Below are 8149 nucleotides of genomic sequence, written 5' to 3' on the forward strand. Positions count from 1 at the left end.
TGGTGTTATCGCCCTTGGACTTTATTTGGAACATCACGGCGACGCCAATGGCGTAAATGCGCTTGGAGTGTCGATATAGTTGCTGTCGCAATAAAATCCGCGATTACGCTCGAAAAACGCGCTCTCTTCCGTGAACTCGTCTCGCTGAGCACGACGGCACGCTTTGGCGGTAGTTGCTTCGCTGAGGCACTTTTAACCTGCCCGCTTATGAAAAGTTATGGGCTCCCAAAGACTTCACAATCATCATCTGTTCCTGTATGGTGTAGTTCGTCGACAGAACAAAGTAATCGTAAATATCCGGTTATGTCGTTGCTAGCAGTAAGTCCGCGTCCGTGGGAGCATCGGCCCTGATGCTTCACGTGTACGAATCGATATCGTCACACATATTAATTCTCCTCTCGTACCTGGCATGTACAGGACCGACAAGGTCGTCGAAGTATGTTGGGCAAAACCCAGCACAATTACCTTTCGCTATCACTGCCTCAAAGTGTCGGTTCACGCTGCAACTACTGTGACGGCGGTCACATGCAGAAAACAACATAATAATAATATTTGGGGTTTTACGTGCCAAAACCACTTTTTGATTATGAGGCACGCCGTAGTGGAGGACTCCGGAAATTTTGACCACCTGGGGTTCTTTAACGTGCACCTAAATCTAAGCACACGGGTGTTTTCGCATTTCGCCCCCATCGAAATGCGGCCGCCGTGGCCGGGATTCGATCCCGCGACCTCGTGCTCAGCAGCCCAACGCCATAGCCACTGACCAACCACGGCGGGTCAGAAAAGAACATAACAGCGTGCTGTGGTGCACGCCTGTACGTAAGGTTTCCTAAGATGGCGGAAGGCAGCGGAATCGGATGACAGCGGCGGCTGTGACCTCACGCGAATACACATATGTATACCACCGGCGTCGACTACCGAACTGGATGGCATTTAAATGTAGCTCGAGGAGCATTCGCACCGTCCGCGCCACCCCTGATCTGCCCAGCTCCACGGCGCATGCGCGGAAGGTTAGAGCGCCTTCAGAGACGCGGAGTGTATGCGTTTGAGTAGAGAAATGACGAAGCGAAGTAGACGCACAGTCAAGGCTCCGCTCAATGGGGCCGGTAGTGGAGCCAGCGGACAGCTTTCTGCCTCCCGCTGCAGGCATCAGCTTTGTGCGCACGTTCGCTATAACAGCGTTCGCCATCACTCCCACTGATCTGCGGTGTGCGTTGTTTGGATCGGACTTGCTGGTACGATCTGTTGGGAACTCGGCGCTGACGCCCGTGGTTGTACCTGGGTCGCAAGCCCCAAGGGTAGCGTTGGCCTGGCGGCCTGGGGTACAACTGGAAGCATCCGAAGGTCCCGGCAAAGCATGAGTCGACTGGTAACAACGAAACAACTTGTTTATTTTAACATCGCAAAGAGTTGGCGGTCAGGTTTGACCGAAGTAGAGAGACGGGAGAGCACTTCACTCAACAGAAGAAATCGGAGCCCTCCTCTTGGCGTCCGGGGGCAGCTGTTTTTATACTCTCGCAGTTGAGGGCAAGAAGGAACCCCTCAAAAGACGAGCACGTGAATGTACAATGGGCTAATGGTGACGCACACTGTCGTAGCGATGCCGTAGTACCATGACGAGCACGATCTCGTAGCACCCTGTCGAGGCGCTGCCGGTCGGACACAATGACTGGAATGAGATCCCTGCTTTGGCATCGCCTGTTTCGGGCACAATGACTGGAATGCGAGGATGATCCCTAGGCGGTCGCATCGCCGCAGTCGCGCCTGGAAACACCTGGCGATGAGTGTTGCGGCGACGACGATCGGGCCAAAAATGTCTGCCGCCCCGCCGCAGTCGCGCCGGCAAAACCACGTGTCGCAGGCGAAACGCAACAGACCGCCCCGCCGGGGGAAGGAGATCCCGATGGACAGGGGACTGCATCCGCTGTCCGGAGGGATGTCGCTCGATGATGCTCATAACCGAAGTCGGGCGTCCCTCGACGTTTCTTGAGCGCAGCGCACAGAGAAGGCCTCGTTCTCTTGTTCAGGTTCGCACGGGACACTGCAAAGTGACTTCGGGAGAGTTCACATTTTTGTTCTCGTTCCCGGCAAGCGTTAGAACTACGCTGAAACTCAACCGCTCAGTCAGCAAGCACGGCACAACCCTCACTAAGCCCTGCCAGGCTCTTTCCCCTTTTTATACCACTGCCTAGTTCCTTACAGTAGTCTAGCATCACTCAGAACTCGTCCACAAATTGAAAAATTGCACTAGAAAGCATATCATCACTTTGAAACACTAAACAAAAGCAATATGTTAAAAAAAATCCTGCCTCAGGAAGAAAAACATCAGTAACCAACAATTTTGAGGCTGATTCCTACGTTAGGGGCTTCGACTTAAGCCATCGGCGTTACCGTTGAGACTCCCCTTTTTGTAACGCACCTCAAAGGAATATTGTTGTAAAGCGAGGCTCCAGCGCAGGAGGCGGCCATTTTTGGGAGAGATGGTCTGCAGCCATTGGAGAGGGCAGCGATCCGTCTCAATGATAAACCTCGAGCCGGCTAGATAGCATGACAATTTCTGAACGGCCCACACGAGACATGCACACTCTTTCTCGGTGGCGCTATACGCCTGCTCACGACTGGTCAGCTTACGACTAGCATACAGGACGGGGTGTTCTACTTCTCCCTTTTCCCGTTGGCACAGTACAACGCCCATGCCTCGCTCACTAGCATCGCACTGAACAATGAACCCTTTTGTATAGTCTGGCGATCGTAGCACAGGCTGGTTTGTTAGGGCACTCTTTAGGGCGCTAAAAGCTCTTTCCTTTGTCTCGTCCCAGACGACTGTTTGAGGCTCTGTCTTTCTTAGAGCATCCGTCAGGGGAGCCGCGATATCAGAGTACCTAGGGATGTACCTCTGATAGTAGCCGGCGACACCCAAGAACGACCGAATATCGGTCTTGGTGCGCGGTTGCGGAAAGTCTCGCACAGCGGCCACTTTTATTTCAGAGGGGCGGCGACGACCCTGACCAATCACGTGACCGAGGTAGACAACCTCGGCCTGTGCTAACTGGCACTTAGGAGCCTTGACTGTCAAGCCCGCTTCGCGCAGGCGGGTTAGCACTGCCCGCAAGTGTGCCATATGCTCAGACCAGGATGCGGAGAATATCGCTACGTCGTCTAGATACGGTAAAGCGAATTCTTGCTGTCCCCGCAACACTTTATCCATGAGACTTGAAAAACAGTATGGCGCGTTCTTCAAACCAAAACTCAACACTTTAGGACGGAATGTTCCCATTGGTGAAATGAACGCCGCATACCTACTAGCCTCTTCTGTAAGTGGAACCTGCCAATAACCCCTGACAAGATCTAGGGTGGAAATAAACTGAGCGCTACTAACTTTCTCAAGGCGCTCCTCGATGTTAGGGATCGGATAAATTTGATCCTTAGTGATGGAATTAAGCCTGCGGTAGTCGACGCAAGGACGAGGTTCCTTGCCCGGTACCTCAACTAAAATCAAAGGGGAGGTATAATCACTCTCACCTGCCTCAATAACACCGAGCTGTAGCATTTTCTTTACCTCAGCCTCCATAATATCGCTCTGGCGGGGTGACACCCGATACGCCTTGGATCGTACTGGCTCTGGGGAGGTAAGTTCTATATCATGAGTAAGTACCGAAGTCCTACCAGGCCTCTCAGAGAACAGACCTTGAAACTCTTGTAATAGCTGGTGTAGTTCGGTTTTCTGCTCGGGCGACAGCGGTGCTTTACTGATAAGGTCACTAATGACTTGACCGGTGTCTTCCCTGTTCGTCACTGAGCCTAGTCCCGGAAGCTCGACTGGAAGCTCTTCAGGAACGTTTACCATCATGCACACCACTGCTTCCCGTTGTCTATAAGGTTTGAGCAGATTACAGTGGTAAACTTGCTGTGCTTTCCGCTTTCCTGGCAGACTTACCACGTAGTTAACGTCCGACAGTTTCTGAACAATTCGTGCTGGGCCCTCCCACTGCACGTCTAGTTTGTTGTTTAGCGATGTGCGCAATATCATGACCTCATCGCCAACCTCAAAACGACGGGCCCTGGCTGTCCGATCATAATAAACCTTGGCCCTCTGCTGGGCCTTTGTCATTGCTTCACCTGACAACTCCTGTGCCCTTCTTAAGCGTTCGAGGAGCTTAAGCACGTACTCCACCACGACTGGGTCGTCGCCCCTACCTTCCCACGATTCTCGAAGCATGCGAAGCGGAGATCGAAGCGAGCGACCGTACACCAGTTCAGCTGGCGAAAACCCCGTAGCCGCATGCGGCGCGGTCCTTAAAGCAAACATCACCCCAGGCAGACACAGCTCCCAGTCAGTTCGATGTTCAAAACACAACGCTCTCAACACGCGCTTCATGACGGAGTGGAGCTTCTCAACGGAATTCGACTGTGGGTGGTACACTGAGCTGTGTAACAGCTTTACCCCACACCTTTCGAGAAAAGTTGTCGTCAAAGCGCTAGTAAACACTGTGCCCTGATCTGATTGGATTTCCGCAGGAAAACCAACTCGCGCAAATATGGACAGTAGTGCATTAACTATCTCAACTGAGCTGAGTTCTTTAAGCGGCACTGCTTCAGGGAACTTTGTCGCTGGGCAGATCACAGTCAAAATGTGTCTGTACCCCGTGGCTGTTACCGGCAGAGGTCCCACAGTATCAATAACGAGCCGTCTAAAAGGCTCCGTAATGATAGGTACCAATTTCAACGGCGCCCTCGATTTGTCCCCTGGTTTGCCCACCCGCTGACAAGTGTCACATGTCCTCACGAAATGGTCTGCGTCCCGAAAACACCCTGGCCAATAGTACTCTTGCAAGAGACGGTCCTTAGTTTTCTTAACTCCTAGGTGTCCGGACCACGAACCCCCATGCGACAAGCGCAACAGATCCTGACGATAGCATTGAGGCACGATCAGCTGATCGAACTCCACTCCTCTTCGGTCTAGATACTTCCGGTACAGGACTCCACCTCTTTCCACAAAACGCGCAGTTTTCCTGGCGATACCTTCTTTGACATTGCAGCGCACGTTTTCCAGGCTGCCATCCTTTTTTTGCTCGGCTATCAAAGCCGACCGGCTGACTTTTAGCAACCTATCAAGTCCGTCTGACGTAGGCGCGATGAGCAAATCAGTAGATAGCTCTTCTAACTTTCCCGAATCGGGATTTTCCTCTCCAGTATCTGGCGCCTTCAACGCTACAGACTCAATTTTATTCAGTTCGGGCGTGCTCTGAATATCAGCTTGCTGCGCCTCTGACCCTTTTTCGTTGTTTGATAACGTCGGCCCCGCAACTACCGCCTTTGCAGCGAGCTCCCGAACCTTCGATCTGGTTAAGGCCTGAACACTAGCTTCACCAAACAAAAGCCCCTTCTCGCGCAGGAGGTGATCGGACCTGTTTGAAAATAGGTACGGGTACTGGGGTGGCAGCATAGATGACACTGCCGCCTCTGTCTCAAGCGCTCCGAAAGGTCCTTCAATAAGCACCTTTGCTACTGGCAGACACACGCTATGAGCTTCCACGGCTTGCTTGATCCACGCGCACTCGCCCGTGAACATATGGGGTTCTACGTAAGATGGGTGAACTACATCCATCGTAGCTGCGGAATCGCGAAGCACTCGGCACTCTTTCCCGTTCACGAGGAGGTCTCGCATGTAAGGCTCGAGAAGCTTCATGTTCTCGTCAGTGCTGCCTATTGAAAAAAACACAACTTTTGGTGTTGTTTCCGGACACTGCGCCGAAAAGTGACCCGGCTTCTGGCACGTATAACAAACGCGCGCTCGCCTCATCTCGAACCGCTTTCTGCGTTTGGCTGCCGCCGTCTCTTTACGTTTGGTCGGACTGCTTTCACTCGCATCCTCACTACGCGTGTCCCCCTTAAATCTCATGGGCGTGAACCTTGGCCTCTCAAACTTCGAGCCAAATTCACCCTTTTGACCATCCTTAGCTCCGCGAGCCCGACGCGTCACAAACTCCTCGGCTAGCTCAGCGGCTTTAGCCACCGTACAAACGTCTGGCCTATCCAAGACCCAGTATCGCACGTTCTCCGGTAACCGACTATAAAACTGTTCTAGCCCGAAGCACTGCAGAACTTTATCGTGGTCACCAAACGCTTTCTCTTCTTTGAGCCACTCCTGCATGTTCGACATAAGCCTATACGCAAACTCTGTATATGACTCACTTCTGCCTTTCTCATTTTCCCGAAACTTCCGACGGAACGCCTCCGCAGACAGCCGGTACTTTTTTAGCAGACTCGATTTTACTTTGTCGAAATCCTCTGCCTCCTCTCTATCCAAGCGAGCGACTACGTCGGCCGCCTCGCCGGGTAACAAAGTGAGCAAGCGCTGTGGCCACGTTTCCCGAGAGAACCCCTGCTTCTCGCACGTTCGCTCAAAGTTAACCAGGAACAAACCAATGTCCTCTCCAAGCTTAAACGGCCGCATCAGGTCAGTCATTTTGAACAATACTCGTTCTCCTGCACCGTGTGCCTGACTTCCATTACGAGCGCGTTCCATCTCTACCTCGAGACGCTTCATTTCCAAAGCGTGTTGACGCTCTTCTTTCTCTTTCTGTTCTTTAAGTTCGCGCTCCTGTTTCTCTTTTTGCTCTTTAAGTTCGCGCTCCTGTCTTTTTGACCTCTCCTCAATAGTCTCAAGGCATTCCGACAGCTCGTCATCCTCAGCTTCTAACTCAAGAATAGCCTTTAACAGTTCAGGTTTTCTTAGTTTGTCTGAGACATCCAGACCCAACTCTCTTGCAAGCTCCAACAATTTCGGTTTGCGCAACGACTTCAAATCCATGGCTGCTCTGAATGCTGCTTTCTCTACTGCTTACTATTGTCTTGCCGCAAACTAACCCGGCAGCAACGACAACCACAATTACCAGCTCTGTTTCTGACACTAACAAAAGCCTGGCAAAGCTCAGAAGAAGAAAGTCCCGCACTCACCAAACCTCGCAGGCAGGAATTCCGCGCAGTCGTTCCGCTGCAGGCAACCAGTCGTCACACAGGGCTCGTTGCACTGCTCCCGGATCGTCGTTGAGCTGCTCAGCATACCGTCAACTGCATCTCTTCGCTGCTGGCCTCCGTTGTCGCGATCTCACCGCTGGCAGACAGTTGTTTGAAGTCGGAGGCGATCTCACCGCTGCCAACCAGATGTTTGGATCGGACTTGCTGGTACGATCTGTTGGGAACTCGGCGCTGACGCCCGTGGTTGTACCTGGGTCGCAAGCCCCAAGGGTAGCGTTGGCCTGGCGGCCTGGGGTACAACTGGAAGCATCCGAAGGTCCCGGCAAAGCATGAGTCGACTGGTAACAACGAAACAACTTGTTTATTTTAACATCGCAAAGAGTTGGCGGTCAGGTTTGACCGAAGTAGAGAGACGGGAGAGCACTTCACTCAACAGAAGAAATCGGAGCCCTCCTCTTGGCGTCCGGGGGCAGCTGTTTTTATACTCTCGCAGTTGAGGGCAAGAAGGAACCCCTCAAAAGACGAGCACGTGAATGTACAATGGGCTAATGGTGACGCACACTGTCGTAGCGATGCCGTAGTACCATGACGAGCACGATCTCGTAGCACCCTGTCGAGGCGCTGCCGGTCGGACACAATGACTGGAATGAGATCCCTGCTTTGGCATCGCCTGTTTCGGGCACAATGACTGGAATGCGAGGATGATCCCTAGGCGGTCGCATCGCCGCAGTCGCGCCTGGAAACACCTGGCGATGAGTGTTGCGGCGACGACGATCGGGCCAAAAATGTCTGCCGCCCCGCCGCAGTCGCGCCGGCAAAACCACGTGTCGCAGGCGAAACGCAACAGCGTGGACTGGTCTGAGCGGAACGGACAGTGAACGTCAAGCTAACGATTATTTACCTGCGCTGGCAGTTTCGCGTCGCTCGCATATCGTGCACCAGCGCAATTGCCTGCAGCGCCACTGGCGTCGCTCCTCGCCCGGCCAGCGTAACGCCAGCGCTGTCAGACGCCTAGTGGCTGCCAGTGCACGGTTACTTCTGAGCAGCAGGGGCTTTGCATGCAGCTTCGCGCCATGACGCAGCAACCGTGTACATGGTTATAAACACCGTCCAAGTAGCTCAGGCACCACGCTAAGTATTGTTGAATCGCGATTTGGGCTAAAATGCC

Source organism: Dermacentor variabilis, chromosome 2 (assembly GCF_050947875.1).
Source record: "Dermacentor variabilis isolate Ectoservices chromosome 2, ASM5094787v1, whole genome shotgun sequence".
In the NCBI taxonomy this organism is placed as follows: Eukaryota; Metazoa; Arthropoda; class Arachnida; order Ixodida; family Ixodidae; genus Dermacentor; species Dermacentor variabilis.